An 18,571-nucleotide genomic window follows, 5' to 3' on the forward strand; every position below is an offset into this window, starting at 1 on the left:
TTAATTTAGATGCCATTAACTCAGATTTCGTGGTAATTTGGACAGACAGTGTGAGTCTTACAAAAATAACATTTATTATTGTTAAGGATTACAAAAGCAATGTTGCTCAGAGATACATGTAAGTGTAAAGAAGAAAAATTAGCATCACCTAAATCTGAATAGAAAAAAGAACTGTGTAACTTTTGGCATATTTCCTTCTCATTGTTTTCAACACATAGACTTCATCTTTCCACATAAAATTGGGGTTGCATGGATATTATTTTTAATCCTGGTTTTATTCCCAATATGAGCAGTTTTTCCCCCAGAAGTAATGATTTTTGAAAATGTGTTCCAAGGATTTCATCTCGTTTTACTGATGTCCCATAGTTTATTTAGCTACTTTCCCAAGGTTAGATATTTACAGTGCTTCCCAATTTTCATTTTCACGTGTAACACTGAAGTGAGAACTCTTACATGCGAATGTGAGTGTTTCTGATTTTCTTTTGATAGAAGGGAACTGTGTTAAGTCTTAACATATATTACCAAATTCCTTGGCAGATTTGCAACAGCTGACACTCCCCCACAGGACCTAAGTTCATGACTCCACATCCTCTCAAAGACACCACTATTTAATTTTAAATTTCAGAACGTGATGAGTGAAATGTATTACTTCATGGTTTCACTTGCATTTCTTTCTACTGAAGGTAAATATTTTCCCTTAATATTTATTGTCATTTGTCTTCTTTGATGACTGGTCACTTCGTGTGTGTTCATCATAAACTGGAGATTTTTGAATTGGCTCATTCTACATATATTTCTGTATTTTAATTATTTTTATAAAAGGATTTGTCAATTCATAAATTTTCCCCCAGATCATTATTTACTTTTATTTAAAATTTTTTTCACTCTGGTACTAAATTTTAATATTTTTATATAGCTACATATTTTAATAATTTTCATTATAATTTTATTTTTTACATCAGAAGTCTGGCTCATCCTAAAAGTAGGTTAATCTTTGCCTTTGTGTTTTGTTCATTTTTATTTTTACTATTTGGTCCATTTAGAATTATTTTGGTGAGTAAGCTTCAACCTGAATTTTCTGTCTTTCACAAATAGGCAGTTTTGCAAGTATCCTTGATTACGAGATCCATTCTCCTCCCAATGGTTTTTAGGGTACGATGAGTGCGTTTATGTATTAGATCCAGTGCTACTGAGTTTCTCTGTCATTCCTTATGTTGGAACCTTACTGATTCAAACAGGAGAACGTGGTATATCACCCCGGATGGCAAGTGCCCTAATTTTTACTCTAACTGTGCAAAGGGAACTTCAAGTTGAAGTTTGGAACAACCTTGCCCATTTGAAAAATCTCTACTGAGATTTTGATCGGTACTTGATGGGAAAACTTAGATATATTTGGGAAAATTGAACATCATTATAATATTTGCTCTTTCTACCTGGAAAGATGGGTTGACCCTAAATTTACTAAAATCTTCATTTATTTCTGTCTCAGGGAGGACTTAATGTTTTCTTCGAGTAGTTTCTTTGTCTGTTACTACTGACTTTTAGTAAAGTTGTTGATTTAAAACATTTTTTATTACACTGTACTTAAATTCTTAGAGCTTTTTAAGCCAATCACCTTGTTTTTCATGTTTATATTCATGCCACGGGCAAACGATACATTTTTCATCTTTGTTTCTAAGTACCATATCAGTATTTCATTTCCATGTGTTATTCCTATGACCAGAGCTTTCAGAACATCATTTGATGAACCATGATAATTTGTAAGCTTGCTCATTTCTCATCCAATGATTGGCTGAAAATACCTGCCTTTTATTAAGCTTTTAAAGTTCCTGGTTTTCTAAGAGCACCCCCACCCCAACCCAGGATTTGGGTTTAATTTTGTGTATTTTTTCTTTTTTTTTTTAAGATTTTATTTATTTATTTGACAGAGAGAAATCACAAGTAGATGGAGAGGCAGGCAGAGAGAGAGAGAGGGAAGCAGGCTCCCTGCTGAGCAGAGAGCCCGATGTGGGACTCGATCTCAGGACCCTGAGATCATGACCCGAGCCGAAGGCAGCGGCTTAACCCACTGAGCCACCCAGGCACCTTTATTGTGTATTTTTTCTAAAAAAAATTTATTTAAATTCAATTACTGTGTATCTTTTAAAATCTTTTTTTTTCTTATTGACCTGCTAAGGTGATGTATTTTATTAGCAGATTTTCTAAAATAAAAATATCTTCTTATTCTTGGCACAAGCCATAATTGGTTGTGGAGGACTATTCTTTTAACATATTCTACTTTTGAATTATGTCAGGGGGCATACATCAAAACAATACTGTAACCAGAAGTCCCCCCACAGATGTAATTTTGGGGGGTAAGATTTTAAAATTAAGAATTTTTTAACGATGTAACTTGCCATTTTAAAGTTTAGAAAGCACATTTAACATTTAATATAGTCCTGTTGTGACCTACTGGTTTTCTTTCTTTCTTTTTTTTTTTTTTTTTTTAGATTTCGTTCATTTATTTATTTGTCAGAGAGTGAGCGAGAGAGAGAGAGAGAGAGAGAGCATGAGCAGGGAGGAGGGAAAGGGAGAAGCAGGCTCCCTGCTAAGCAGGGAGCCCAATGCGGGGCTTGATCCTAGGACCCTGGGATCATGACCTGAGCTGAAGGCAGATGCTTAACCCACTGAGCCACCCAGGTGCCCCAATGACATATCTGGTTCCATTTAACTTACTTTATACAGCTAAGTAGTATGTGTGTGCCTTAGTTTAGTACAATATTTACAAATACAGTTTACATTTGGGAAATTCTCCAATTTTCAGAGACTGCTTTGAATTAGGGAGGTTTTAATGCACCCCCAGGAATGAAGAACAAAGTCTCTGAAACTGGGTTAGCATCTTCTCACTGCCGACTACCCAGTGCTTTAAAGTTACCAGCCACCTTGCTGCTGGTTTCCGCCGTCAAGGCTCTCGATAGCCTTGCCAATCTTAATTTCTTTCGTTACTACCATGAAACCCGTTTCAAGGAGCAGAATCAAATTGAGATGGCGGGGTTCAAAAATTAAAGATCCCCATTGCCAAGAAGTCCGTCCACGGCTGACGTTCAGAAAAGCAGCGACGTAACGCTTCTTCCTATAACATAAGTAGTTGATACACTTCTACAGCGTTCTCTTGACATTTTCATCAGTTGCTCCTTGGATGTGTGCCTTGCTACTATTGCCCGAAGTCCGCAGAGCAGGGGGCCCTCTGTGAGTTCAGTGCCTTCTTTAATCATCTCCTACGTACCTATATATATGGCACTAGGAATGCATGAGCACTGGGGTTCTGGCTGCTAACCTGTCTCACACGTTCCTTCCAGCCAGACTGGCCAAGCTGCGGTGGGGGAGGCCTGGGAGATCACCCCTTATGGCTGTGCCCCAGTCATGTTAGGTGTGGATTACACTTTTTGAATTCATGAACTCAATTTAATTTTTTTAAAAAATCACCCAAAAGCTGCTGTTTGCACGGAGCCACACTACAGCATAAAGAAACTCAGTCTGATTATGTGAGATTTCTTTCCCCTCCCTCAGTAAATTAAAATCATAATTTCTACTGATTGGGTATCAATATCTAACTAATCTCAATATTTTTAAAACTCCTTAAAAACCACCCATCACGCTTTTTCACTTTTAATGTGATACATGTATCTCACATAAAGCCCATAAATTAAATAATAGTAGGAAGATGGAGTGCAGCAGATAAATCTTAATGTGATTCATCAGACTCACATTAAACTTTACTATGTCCAGATTATAAAATATCTTCATAAGATATTAGGGGGAAAAAACCCCTAGGTTCCTTAACCTATCTCAGAGTCTAGCAAATTAGGTGGAAATTAATCTTTTGATTTTTTTTTCTTTTTCATAATTTGAAATACAGAAAATATATTCTGTATTTTTAAGGCTTACACTAAACAAATTCCATTGTTGTTATAGGTATAAGGGAATGAAGAAAAGTGGGAATTAATTAAAATTCAGGGAAAAGGGCGCCTGGGTGGCTCAGTGGGTTAAGCCGCTGCCTTCGGCTCAGGTCATGATCTCAGAGTCCTGGGATCGAGTCCCGCATCGGGCTCTCTGCTCAACGGAGAGCCTGCTTCCCTCTCTCTCTCTCTGCCTGCCTCTCCATCTACTTGTGATTTCTCTCTGTCAAATAAATAAATAAAATCTTTAAAAAAAAAATTCAGGGAAAAATATAGCAATGGTTAGAATTCCTCTCAAATGCAGTTATGCTTTTATATTTTGATCTCAATGTAGACACGGTGTACACCTGCATTTCTAGACAGTAAGTCCATAAATTTCTTGGCGGGGAGAAGGGTGGGGGGTGCCGGGAGTCCGAATTTCCCCAATATGGCCTGCTTCTTCAATGGCTTGACAAGATAAGGTCAACGCCCATTGGCTGCCCAGGCACAGGGGACCGCGTCATCAGTGTGGCCAGCATTCTGGGAGTGCTGGGACCCAGCCCCGTGACCACACTTTCGTGTGTCTTCAGAGACGTGAGGAAAGGAGAAGGTACCAGAAGGAGGACTGCGGGCTTGCAGAGCAGACAGCAAGCACCAACACTTTTACATATTATGATAACAACAAGGACAAAGGGTTAAAGGTGGCTATTGCTAATTCCAAATCTCACCAAGAACACTGTTTCTGGCATGCACCAAACTCCCACACACGGCATCAAAATCCTCACAAAAGGCAACTTGTAAGAAGATGATTACCAAGCACATACATGAAGACAATGTGTTCTTTGTGATCAATTAAAGTGCAAGATTAGTCTGTAGCGGGGCGTCTTACAAAGGACCCTTTCTTCTCAGTACTTCAGAAAAGGCAGATCTATCAAACTTATGATAATGCATTGCCATGCTGATTTAATTGTCAATTACATATTACTTAAGTGTACTTTAATGATCTATATAAAGCCTTATTTTTTTTTTTTTTAACCTCTAATAGCTATTAATGGTTGTTAAAGAAAATGAAACCACTTTACTGAAATGTAATGTGGCGGTCTATTAAGAATAAGTTTTCAAAATGATAAAATTCTACCACGAAAGTGTGAACCCTGTACCTTTTCATATTCCTGAGTAGGTCAATCTTTATTCCGCTGGAAGAATATTTCCTTCAAATTGCACACAATTACAGTTTAAACATCTTCCTATGTGTTATATATAGAATAAATCTTCCCTAATTCCCAGTCAAATGCTTCTCCAGAAGATGGGGAAGGAGTGGGGGCAACCTATTATTACATTTCCTCCCAAAGTTTCACAAGGTTTGCAATGTGGGTCGTTGGAATGAACTTGGGCAAACACACTCACACCCCTTGGTTCCCTTCATCTCTGCACTTGCCCCTTGCTTTGAAAATCGTTACAAGAATGAATGAGATCACATGAGAAAAATGTCTTGTGCTCTACCTAAGGACACACATTTGATCAATTCTAGATGCGGATGTGCCCCACTTAACACAACGGAAATATTTCTCTCTTTTTAAAAAGATTTTATTTATTTATTTGACAGAGAGAGACAGCAAGAGAAGGAACACAAAAGAAGGAACACAAGCAGAGGGAGAGAGAGAAGCAGGCTTCCCGCTGAGATCATGACCTGAGCTGAAGGCAGATGCTTAAGGACTGAGTCACCCAGATGACCCACAAAACAAAAATATTTCTTAAAAGAAGTGTTGTTGACATTCATATATTAAAATACTATTTTAGATATACTAGAGGGCCTGGCTGATTAAACAAAATTTGCAGTGAATTCCTTTAAGAGAGAATAGTTGTTTTGTAAGCAAATTATTTTCTAGTGTATCTGTAAGCCTGACTTTCTGAATGGACTGTCTTTAAAGGGGGACTGTCCTGCTCTAAGGACCTCTGAAAATCCACGACTAAAGACAAGCTGAAGATGTACCTTGCCCTATCCTCTAGGACACCCACTAGACAAGGAGCTATTAGGAATAAGAAATTAAATATAATTAGAGTCAGAATAAAACAGCATCAGGCTTATGTCCACATAACCTAAAGTAATTTAGAGACTTCACAATTATCCCTTTAACTTGTAACTGTAAGACAGTTAAATAAGCCAAATTAGTGAAAGCAAAATACCTATTTTAGATCCTTCGTTTATTTTATTGGGCCGCCTACATTGATCACATTAAGCAGCTATCTCAAGTTTATTTAATTTTGTATTTTACAGCCAGATGTCAAGTGTGCTGGAAAGAAGATGGATTTTAGAGTAAGACAGAGCAGAGAGTGCAATTCTGACTCGGTGACTTGCTGTGGTTCCCTGAGCAAGTTTCTTATCTGAACCCACTCCCCCGCTCTGGAAAGCAGGAATGATGCAAAACTTACTTGCATGTTGCAAAGATAAAATAACCGAATAGATGTCAAGGACCTGTCACGTAATAGACACTTCATAAGTGTTATTGCTACTTATGATCTCTCCATCCCTGAGGTCTTAAAAAAAATCAGCAAACTCACAGAGATGAGACTTCATGCGCCACTCCGTAGTTCAATAACTGAATGCAGAGGGTACATGCAAATTGAAAGCCTGGTTTTTAAATCATTGAGGGCAAGGTTCAAAACCTACATTTAAAAAATATGAATATATTTATATATATACACACATATATATCTTCAATAGCGCCTAGCAGAGCATTGGGCCTTTATGGACAATAAAAATCGTAGATCGAATTTCCGAGTGCAGGGGAAGAGCTGCACTATATATGTATTTGCTCTTCAGGCCAACCAAGAAAGCTGTGAGGTAAGGGAAGATTTGTCAACTTGGGTACAGGTTACTTATGAAGACCCTCCCCCAAACACCCTTGGTTTATTTCACTATGATGTGTATATATAATGCTATATAGGGATATGGGGTATTTAAGTAAAAATGTTTAAAGTACATCATTCAAGTGTTTCACTAGTTTTATTTAATATTTTCATCTTGTATGAGCCCATGTCTCTGAAGTTATCTTCTGGAAAACTAGAGAAAATTAGTACCCCAGCCAACCTGCCAGGTTAAGATGCAGCCTTCAGGGGCACCGGGGTGGCTCAGTGTGTTAAGCCGCTGCCTTCGGCTCAGGTCATGATCTCAGGGTCCTGGGATCGAGTCCCGCATCAGGCTCTCTGCTCAGCAGGGAGCCTGCTTCTCTCTCTCTCTCTCTCTCTGCCTGCCTCTCCATCTACTTGTGATCTCTGTCTGTCAAATAAATAAAATCTTTAAAAAAAAAAAAAGATGCGGCCTTCAAGTCAGTGAAGGGTTAACAGCCCCATTCACAGAGCAGAACTGCTGGGGTAAGGGACTTCTTTAGCATGTAATCCTGACAACATACTTTCTGACAATTTAAATGCATAAATATAGAAGCATGGTGTTCCCATAAAATTTCCAATGTGAAAAAAATCGAGAAGAAAGCTCTAGTAGATCCTGAGAAATGAAAGTCACTTCAAAAGCAAAATCATTTTAGAAATTGAAGGTTTGGGGTAGTTACGAATAAGAATGGAAAAACTGGAAAGTGCTTGATACATTAATTAGCTTTAAAATAGCTGCAGGGGAGATGTAATACTCCAGTTGCCTGACTGAATATGCCTCAGGTCATAAAATGAAATCTAGTCTGGAGACGGAACCAACTTCCTTCCTTCACACCAGAGCTGAAAGTACAAGGCGATAGGAAGGTGTGAGATATACTTTCTTAACATTCTCTGATTCAATGAGGAGCTCCTTCCTGGCATCACTGTTCCTCATTCTGACCTCCCCTCCTTTCTCTTAGGCCTCTAGCCTGGCGGGACTGGGTTCTATTCTACCCTTTCTTCAAGGCACCTAGATGTTTCTAGATTAACCTAGATGAAGTGTGCCCCCAGGACATCCAAGTTCATACATTTCTATTGCAGCTAAAGGTTCATTTCCTATTAATCGGGAAGCTGGTTTTGTCACTTGAGAAATAGAACAAGAGGGGCATGCTTTTGAAGGGTTTGGGGTCATCCTACACCTCAACCTATGATTTCTGTGTGTCCAAGAGTGCATAATTTCAAGGGCTGGGGTGCCAGGAAGTAGAGGAGGTGGTCTACGGAGGAGTAAGGAGCAGAAGCTTAGAAATGTGAGAGACCAAGGTTGAAATTCTGAGTAACTATGTGGCTGTTGTAAAGTCTCAGTTTTCTCAGTCCTAAGATGAGAATAATATAATTTTACCTGCTCAATAGAGTAGAGAGGATTAAATGAGGAAATGCACGAACAGGGTTTGGCACGATGCCTCACACGAAGAAAGTGCACAAAAACTTTAGGTATTATTATTACTGTAATATCTCGGCAGGAAAAGGTGAGTGCAAAATGTAATAGAATTAGTGAAGCCCTAGAAAGGGGAGTAGCTATAACCAGCACTGTTCAAAACACTTATGTTTCCTAAGAGTCTCAGTGAAAAGAATGCACGCTTGGGCACCAGACGATGACGTATATATCTTTGTTATTTATAAAACAGGTGTAGCAACGCAGGGTGTTACACATATAGATGCCAACCTGTGCGGTACTTATTAACCTGTGCAAATGGCTCTAGTTGCAGATTGTCCAAGCATCAATCTATCAGACCACAAGTATCCTCCTTCTTCTGGCTATTACTTTTTAGTGCTCTCAAAATGTAGTAGGAGGGTACTGCTAAGTGAGTGGTAAAAGCCAATAAATGCTTTGACAGGTGAGTACAGTTGAGTGAGTTCATTCCCCGCACCCTTAGCCTTTCAACAAACCACATTGTTCTAACATCTGCACTGACTTAAGAGAAAAGATGTTTGATTACAGGTATTTTCTAGAAGTCTGTATAATAAAGTGGGATCCAAATGAGAAGAAAGGAATGAGATCAGTAGGGAACATTCATTCATTTAATAGTATTACTGGGCAGCTAATATACACCAGCTCTGGGAATTCAGTTGATATGCCGTGGGCCACTAACCCAGAGCCCTCATAGGCTAGTAGTTCAGGATTTTGTCCTTTGGTGTAAAAACCTATGTGTAGATATGTGCAAATGAATACATGATCCCAGGACAAGTACTGAATAACGGAATTAAAACTTAAAAAAAAAGTAAAGGAGAGCAAAGGTGACGAGAAGGAGGTAGGGTGGGTTAAGGGATATTTTATATATGCTGGTGAAGAAGGCCTTTCTGCCTTTTGCTCATCTACTGCGGGAAGGAAGACCATCTCGGCAAGCGGACCATAGACATTCCAGGAAATGTCGACATCGCTCTGAAGGGATGCATTGTTATTGTGAAGGGCCCCAGAGGAACCCTGCAGAGGGACTTCAATCACATCAGTGTGGAGTTCAGTCTTCTTGGAAAGAAAAAGAAGAGGCTCTGAGTTCACAAATAGTGGGGAAATAGAAAAGAACTTGCTTCTATTTGCACTATCTGTAGTCACGTACAGACCATGCTCACTGGTGTTGCCCTGGACTTCGGTTACAAGATGAGGTCTGTGTACACTTGCTTCCCCCTCAACAGTGTTATTTGGGAGAATATTCTCCTGCTGAAATATGAAATTTCCTGGTGGAAAACCACATCCCAGGGTTTGGATGAGACCAGGTGTTGCTTGTTCAGTATCTCAAGCCCAGAAAGATGAGTTAAATCTTGAAGGAAATGACACTGAACTTGTAACACACTTAGCTGCTTTGATTTAGCAAGCCCCTGAGTTAAAAAGCAAGGATATCAGAAAATTTGGGGGTGGTATCTATGCTTCTGAAAGAAGGAAGAGTTCCGTAAGCTAATGAATAAAGTCTAAGTTGTCCAGCTACAGAAATAGCAAGATGCCGGATGATTTTTCAGACCTATTTGTGATATCTTCAAGATGCAATAAAAGTTGTATTGGTTTGAGGCAGTAGAGAAGACCTTTTTGAGGGGGTGATATCAGACCAGACTCAAATAACAAGTGTGTAAGAGAGAGAGCGAGAAAGGAGAGCACATGAGCCATCAGAAAAGCATTCCAGTCAAGGAAAGGGCAAGTGCAGGCTGCTGAGGCAGGATCCTGCTGGTGTTGCTGAGAACCAGTAAGACAGCCCGCACAGCTGAGCAGATTTGCTGAGTACAGCATGGTAAGGGAGAGAGCTGGGCTGTGGAGAATGTGGGCTTTGTAGGACACAGTGAAAATAGAGATGTACCAGAGCCTCGGAGCCAAGAAGGTCTTTGAAGATAATATTCTTGGTAAAATAAGATGGATACCATTTTGGGAGGGAAGAGAGAAAATGGCACAGCTTCTTTTAAATAAACAGGGCCATCTGTAAAGATAAAACTCTATGATTTGGGAAGAGAAACTCGAGGGCATAACAAATAGAGCACTGGCATAAACACTGGAAATGGTAGAAAATAAAATACAACCAACACTTGACAACATCCTACATGTTTGTTTTTCCATTTGTGGCCTGTGCTTTTGGTGTCACATCCATGAAATCATTGCTAAGACTGATGTCACAATGTCCCCCACTTTCCCCCTCTTTTCTTCTAGAAGTTTTATCACTTAAGGTCCTATGTTTAAGTTTTTAATCCATTTTGAATTATTGATTTGGGTGTGTGGTATAAGACAAAGGTCCAAAAACTTCCATGTAGCCAAGGAAACCACAGAGTGAAAAAGCAACCTATGGGACCTGAGAAAATATTTGCAAATCAGATTATCTGAGAAGGAGCTAATTTCCAAAATATATCAAAAACTCCTACAACTTGGGGTGCCTGGGTGGCTCAGTTGCTTGTGTCCAACTCTTGATTTCAGCTCAGGTCATGATCTCATGGTCATGAGATCAAGGCCCACCCTAGGCTCTGTACTAGGCATGGAACCTGCTTAAGATTCTCTTTCTCCCTCTCCTCCTGCCCCTTCACCCCGCTCACTCTCTCTTTCTCAAAAAACAAAACAAAACAAAGCAAAGAAACAAAAAACCAAAACAACTCCTATAACTCAACAGCAAAAAAACTAACAACTAGATTTAAAAATGGGCTAACGACATGAATAGGCATTTCTCCAAAGATGACATACAGATGGCAACCAGGTACTGAAAAGACGCTCCATGACATTAGTCTCAGAGAAATGCAAGTCAAAACCACAATGAGCTATCACTCACAATTTTTAGGGTGGCTGTTCAATATTTAAAAAAAGACAGCAAGGGATGGCAAGGATGTAGAAAAGCCAGAGACCCTTGTACACAAGAGGTCAGAAGACAAAAGGCACAGCTGCTATGGAAAACAATAAGGAGGTTCCTCAAAAAAATTAGAAATAAAACCACTATATGATCTAGCTATCCCCCTTCTGTGTACATATTCCGAAAGAACTGAAATCAGGTTTTTATAATGCCATGTGCCCTTTCAAGTTCACAGCAACATTATTCAAATAGCCAAGATGTGAAAACGACCAAGGTGTCCCCTGATGGATGAGTGGATAGAAAAAATGTGTATACACATGCATGTATACGCACACACATATATACACACACGGATATACACATACACGCATATATTCACACACACATACATACACACATGCACACAATGGGATATTACTAACCCTCAAAAAGAGAACCCTGCGGTATTTGACAACATGGATGAACTTTGAGGACCTAATGTTAAGTAACATAAACCACTCACAGGACAGACACAGCATGGTTTCCTTGACTTGAGTTTTCTAAAAGAGTCAAACACATAAGAGAGAGCGGAAAGGCGGTTGCCAAGGACCGTGGGGCGGGAGGGGTTGAGGGAGAGGAGGACTTGGCTAATTGCTAATCAAAGGGCATAAAGTTTCAGTTATGCAAGAGGAATAACTTCTAGAGTTCTGCCATGCAACGCTGTGTCCGCGGTTAACAAAACCGTATTGTACTAAAAAGCGGTCAAGTGTGATCTGTGATGGCTCCTCTGTTGTTACTCTCTCTCACATTTGAAGCGACTGCAATTTCTCTTTCTTGTTCTCCTTGAATTTTTTTTTAATCTCTTTCCTCTGTTTTTAGCAATTTATCAGGGGTGGGGGGAGTCAGATGTCTTTTAACTGAATTATGGGGCCTAGAGTCCTGGTTTTTGCCTCGTGTTGACTTGACACTGTCTTCTTTATCACCTTTTGTTTTTGTCTCTACATGGGCTGTCAACATTCTCTCATTATAGAATGTCCATTGGCTTTCTTCAAACCACCCTGGGAACAGAGAAAATCTCTTTTTATCAAGAAGGGGCTGGAGACATAGTTATGCAAACCTTTGCAATTATAGAATTTTCCTCCTTCAGTTTATTAGTGTCATTATTCCATTTTCCCCCGATTCCCAAGCTTTGCCAAATATGTTCTGAGGTCGTGCTGCTCCTACAAGCATCATAAAGTTTGATTTGCTCTCTAGCGGAAGCACTCTGCAAATTGTAGAGTTATAATCCAATGTGATTTTTACTGTAATTGTCATTATCATTACTGATTATTTAAGCAACTCCCACAATGCCCTCCCATCTTCTTGGATTTACAACTTGAAGTCTGCAAACCAGGGACTTCCTGGGCCTCATCTCATCTGGCCAGATGGAAGACACATGCCTAGAACCGAGAGAACAAGGGAGGGTGTGCAGGGGGAACCCCCAATACACTCCACCTCGGTCTTCTCTTGCTCTCAGGCTCCCGTGTTTCAGTCACCTGTCCTCCCGGAAAATGCTGGCCAAACCTGGGGCCAGAGAATGAAGAGACATCTTCAAGGGCAGAAGACTGGATCTTGACAGTTGGAATACAGTTTCTAGGGTTTTTGAAATAAGAAATCCGAATCCTAGAAATGGACTATGAGGTAAACACCAGCTGGGTCCTGCCGAGGAGCCCAAACTGGTTCCCAACTTCTCAAAAGACGTGATATATGCTTCCATACGACTCTCCTTGCTCCTGAATATTTTTGTAAGTTTCTTCACAGGCATCAGAAATCCTGATATTGTTTGGAAACCAGCTTTACAACTGTCTCTTACTAGGCTCCTAACTTTTTCTCCTCTCTTCCTGTTCAGTTTGCAGGCTTGGCGTGATAGCCTCCAACAAAATCAGGAGAAGTTGAGGCTGGCCAATTTCTTCCTGCCCCCTGCTTCCTAGACAGTTGGTAGATGTGGCTCTCGTATCCCATTCATAAGCTACTATAATATTCCAAATTGCCGTTACTGCATTCTTGGAACGTAGGGTACAATTTTGAGTTCTGATTCAATTATTCTGGATGCTGGTCAACTCGTAGCTGCCATGCTCCTACCTCTTTATGTCTTGAAAATACACAAACCCCAGCAGAGACCTAAGTGCTACCCGGGATGCTTCTGGTCTTGCCTTCTTAATTTGCCACCAATCGAGGTCATCGACAAAGACAGAAATAGAAGCAGAAAATCTTGAGCTAACCTACTTTTTAACATAGCTTTTTAAAAGGAAGCAAATCCTGTCTGAGTCACCTTTGATTGTTTTTCCCCCAAGACTGAATTGATCAGAGCAGCAAGACGGCAGTGAAATTGTTAAACTACGACAGGGCTGGGTTTTGCCAAGCATTAGGCTAAAATTAGACATTTGGTTTTTGAATAACTGAACAGTGGTGTACAACCAGTGTCTTGGGAAGTCTGGAAATGTTTTGAGAGCAGTTGTTTTGTTTTGATTTTTGAGTCATGTAATTTCGATATGAGTCAAGTATGATGATTTCACAGAAACATTTTTTGTAAATCTAGGATCGACTTCAAAAAAGAATCGTCTAATGCACCACCTTTCTCTGAAAGGGGAAAAAAAAAACCCTCATACCTTCTTTAGACTTTCATTCCCATGGAATAGCCAAATAGCCGCTAAAATGGCAACATTTAGGGAACACATTCACTGCACTAGGCACTGGTTTTTAACTCTTCTTTAATAAATGAAAGACATTTATTCCTGACAATAATCTGAGGAGATGGGGGCTGCCCACATCCGCATGTTACGGGGAAAGCATCTGAGCCCCGAGGAGTCAGACATCATGTTCACGGCCATATAGCTATGAAGCGGTGGAGGCAGAATTTGACCTGAATCCAATTCCGGGGCACACAGCAGTGAACGGACTGCCAAGCAGATAGTGATGTTCCTGCATAATAAACCCAGGGAAGACAACGTGCAAAATTCTTCTATTTTCCTTTAAAAAAAAAAAAAAGAACTGTACAGTTTTCCCCCATAATTTCAGAAGAGGATGACATTCCGAAAAATGCTTTCTTTCCATTTCTGTGCTTTGGAGGATCTAAATCGACTAACTCCTAATCTTTAAGAATTTGTACATTTCACACCAGGAAAGACAGTCAGAGAAGGGAACATTTTATTCCCAAGTGACATTCTGGGTTTAACTCTCCTTTGCAACAGTTTTGTTTTGAAAGATCTCTGTGGCTGCATACGAACCAGCCAGATGTCAACGATGAGTCTACCATGTACAATATTCCCCGGAGACTAAAAATACCGCTTGCTGATAGAGTATCTGGAAATACCACGCGAACACCATCGGACCTGATGCATCGCTAAGTGTCTGTGTAAACGCCTCGGAAACAACAGATGTTCTGGGCTCCTGCTGTTCCCTCTGAATAACAAAATGACTTGTGGGGAGCTGAAGTTCCCCTCACTTTTCCCCCAACAGCTCCAGGAAGAACCGAGGAGTTTTCATCCTCGCTTCGACTTCCAAAAGGAGCGTTAGACCCCGTGCAGGTCCTGGAGTCCACCTGTGGCGACCGGCAGGCTTCTGCAGGTGTTTGCCCGTGGGAAGCTGTCAAGAGTAGGTCCAAATCCGGGCAATGCTCCTGACAGAAGAAAATTAACCAGCAGGAACTTTCTAGGTACCAGAATATCTTTCCGGGACACAGATATGTAGGTGGAATCTGTAGTCAAAAATAACTCAGTGATGGGAACAGCAGAAAAGACGACAGTTGAGCTATGCCAGCAGAAGAACAATTACCTGAAAAATGTTCTGTAAATGATGAGGCCTGACATACAGGATGTGACCCAGAGAGGGACCCAAGGTTGTAAATAAACAGCATTTTGAGTTCCCTCAAGGGAAAATAGGGGGCATCTCTGAAATTCAGATCCTAAAAGGCGGAGAGAAAATGACAGTCAATAGAAATGGATACGCAGCTGTGGTCTGAGCTTCGAGGTCAGCCGTAAGACTGGTGATCGTCAAAACTTCAGAGTCACAAGCACTCTGCGACGCCCAAAGCCTCGCTAGGTGCCTCACGTCATCGGACCAGTCAGGAAGCTAGGACTAGAAAGCGGAACCAGGGCCTGAGCCCAGGAAAGAGGGCAGAAGTAAAAGGGAACAAAATTAAAGGCGATGTCGAGTTTTCCTCCCTGAGACTGAAGACGTGGGAAAGAAGTGGGGTAAAAGAGCTTCAGGTAAGAATCACCAAGCCTGACATGAGATCAGACACGTTCACGTCACCGAGATAAATGCTGACATAACCAGCGCCTGCAGCAAGCCCGTGATGTTCGGGAGAAGCACGCCCTCTCCGCCCGAAGAGGACTGGGCTCAGTAACTTAGCAGCCGTGTCACCTGGGTGTGTCCCTCACCAAACCCCAGCCTGCTCTTCTTTACCTGCAACAGTGAAGGGACCTGCCTACCACTCTCTATGCAAATGCATTTATGGTACTGCTCGGTGTTTAGGAGGCACGCGGGAATGTCAGCTTAAAACGATAATCCAATTGCTCTCGGTCACTTCCGAAACTGTCTCACGGTAACAAATTCAAGTCTAAGAGCTCCATGAGGCTGATGTTGTTCCCATCTGACAACGAAGGAAAACAGAAACTGAATGGTCAGTTTGTGGACCTGGCATTAGAAATTAGGTCTTCCCAGTTCTGACCCCTGGATCTTTTTCATGGGGGAAAAAAATAAACCATCGAAATAAAGTGTCCCAAGCCACACAAGGAGACAAGAGGAGAGTGTGAGCTTTCTGCGACATGTTTTCCTATCCAGGAACCCTAAACATGGCCTGTGTTCTTCTCCACCAACTGTCTACTGTTGATTACAACTGACTAACACCCATTTTCAGATAAATATCTAAATAGTGTTCTGGCCGACATGGGAAGATAAATTTTTTTGAGTCAGAACACTGCAAAATCACTATGTACTTTGCCTTTACAGTAAAAACGGAAGCTCAACTTTACTCGGTTCATGAGACTTGGACTAGGCAGGACCGAAGGTTTCTTTAAGATAGTCTCTTTAATTTACTTACCATAGGCGAGAGGTGGGACTAGGGAAAGGAGCAATAGATCAAGAATTTCTTCTCCCTTCACTAATAGTAAATTGCTGCCTATAATCCAATAGCCAGCGGGCATAGCTTAACGCACTAAGCTTCAGGTTTGCTATGCCTAGGCTGTTTAAAACCTTAAGTTCAAATCCCAGAAGAGTCTGTATGACTCCTCATCTCCTTGAGTTTGATCAATTACATTTCATAGATCTTTATCATGTGAGAGACTCAAATAAGGCTTTATAACCCAAATCCGGTTTATCTTACGGAGACTCCAAATACCCTGTACTTTTTATTTACCTAAATATTGAGTTTCAGGCTTACTGTCTCGTAACACCTTCCCAGCACTTAGCGAGGAAATTGTGTCAAAACTTTTAATTAGGATGAGAATATCTATGAACTATATAATTTATATATGTAAACTTCCGGTACTGTTGAAAGAATGGAGGAAGGAGATCTAGTCCATGAAGCAAAGACGAATCCAACATGGTACGTGATATTAACCACCATTTGTTGAATGACTACTACGTGCTTGGCACTTAATGGGAATTACCTCGTTGAATCTTCATGGCTCCCCTCTAAGGTGGATATTTTTATACCCGGTTTACAGAGACTTCCAAATGCTCTGTCCAAAGCTATCTGAGCTGAAAAAGGAGAATAGGATTTAAACACAGGTGTGTCTGATCCCATGTCCATGATGTTCCATTTACGTACACTGCCCTACAGCCGCCCCATGTCGACATAAAAAGTAACAACAAAGTGTACGAAGGCACCAAAAATGGAGCTGTAAAGGGAAAGCCCAAACCAAGAAGACAGCAGGACCCGGGGACTCAAGAAGGGGACCTGAGTCAAACTGTCATAATTCTACATCAAGACTGTCTTGAAAGAGCTGGTGACGGATCGTCCCACTCACACCACGCCTCATCCACATGGTGAGTAGGCAGGCTTACGGACACGGTCTCTAGAAGAGCCCAGCGTGGGCGGCTGCCAGGGTGTAATGGCCTTTAAAAATGTCACAGGCGAAAGTTCTTATGCTCAGTGGAATGTGCACTCTGCTCAGATGGCGTGGCCTGGAGAGCTGGGGCCCCAGAAGTCACACCCCGTCTGGGAGCATGTTCTGTTGTCTTCTGTCCTGTCTTGTCATCTCCCTAGAGTTCTGCCATCTTTGCGAGGACGGAAATGCTCCTTCCTCCTTTCACAGCCTTCCATCACATGGCCATCCTGTTATAACTGAATCCGGAGTGAAGCCGCAGGCAAAGTCAGCTGTGCCCCAGGTTTTCTGGGAAGGTTGATCCAATGGGTGCTACCACTTCATACCATCCAGTCGGGAACAAGAACAGGTCAAAAACGGGGGGTGGGAGTGGAAATAACCACATCAACTTGAGACATGTTAGACCTGAATTTCTTGAAGATCATCCAGGGGAGATGTACGCTAGAAAACTGGACCTAGAGTCTCCAGTACATGGGAAGTTCAGAAGTGGAGACCCAGACGGGGAATCACTGATATTGAGGAGACACGTGAAACCACAGAGGATGAGCTCACCCAAGGAGAGAATATATAAAAAGAAGAAGAATGGGTCAACACTGGGAAATAAAAAAGAGAAAAAGAGATAGAGAGGCAGAGACAGAAACAGAAGAGAATTAGGAGGAGAATTCTAGAAATCAGAGAACCAGGAGAGAACAGTGACGGGGAATCATGTTTAAAGGGCAGCATTTCTCATAGGGTATCCCTAGTTTTATAGTAAGATAAGCTTTACAGATTAAAGTAAAACTGCCTTGCTAATTTGTGGCATGAATCTTTAAAGAGGATTATATAGAGAGAGCTTTCTAAAAATATCTGACCACAGAACTCTTCCTTTTACATAAAACCTATTCCCGTCTTTCCAAACTCAGGTCCCCTGGAGCACACGTTGGGAAAACTTAGAGTGAGTTTCCCTAAGCAAGAAATCATGACCTCAGTACACAGAGAGAGCCAATATATAAGTATTCGATAAGGGCTACATTTTGACAGTTAGCAGGGCATCGATCCCCTTTCCCGGAGCAGTGTCGGCGAAGCAGTAAGGACACAGGTAAGGCAGCAAAGAACTGAGTAATAAGAACGTAGAATGTGAAAACAGTGCACGTGGCTTACTTTCCCCCAGAGCCTTGGCTTTGAAAGGCAAGACACAGAAGATATAGGGACTAGCATGTAGCTTCAACAGGACATTTAAGGATGGATGAGATTTGTGCACATTCCTAGGCTGCAAGGAAAAATGAGAGATAGAGAAATATGTGGGTTGAGAGAGTGGGGAGAAGGGGTAGGTGTGGGGACAAGGCACCGAGGACGCAGATAGGAAGCAGATGGCAGAGGGATGGTGGGGTTTGCACATACAAATAAAGTAGCCAGACGCAAGAAT

The 18,571-nt window shown here is 41.2% G+C and overlaps 1 protein-coding gene and 1 pseudogene across 1 annotated transcript in view; one reads left to right on the forward strand and one right to left on the reverse strand.

Annotated features, from left to right (window-relative positions):
• The window catches only part of CELF2 (CUGBP Elav-like family member 2), a 504,997-nt gene that overhangs the window by 323,135 nt on the left and 163,291 nt on the right, over positions 1-18,571 (reverse strand). The gene's annotated exons all lie outside the window — the stretch shown is intronic.
• LOC116593644 lies at positions 8,242-9,739 on the forward strand (annotated as a pseudogene).

The sequence above is a fragment of the Mustela erminea genome, chromosome 6 (genome assembly GCF_009829155.1).
Source record: "Mustela erminea isolate mMusErm1 chromosome 6, mMusErm1.Pri, whole genome shotgun sequence".
Taxonomy (NCBI): domain Eukaryota; kingdom Metazoa; phylum Chordata; class Mammalia; order Carnivora; family Mustelidae; genus Mustela; species Mustela erminea.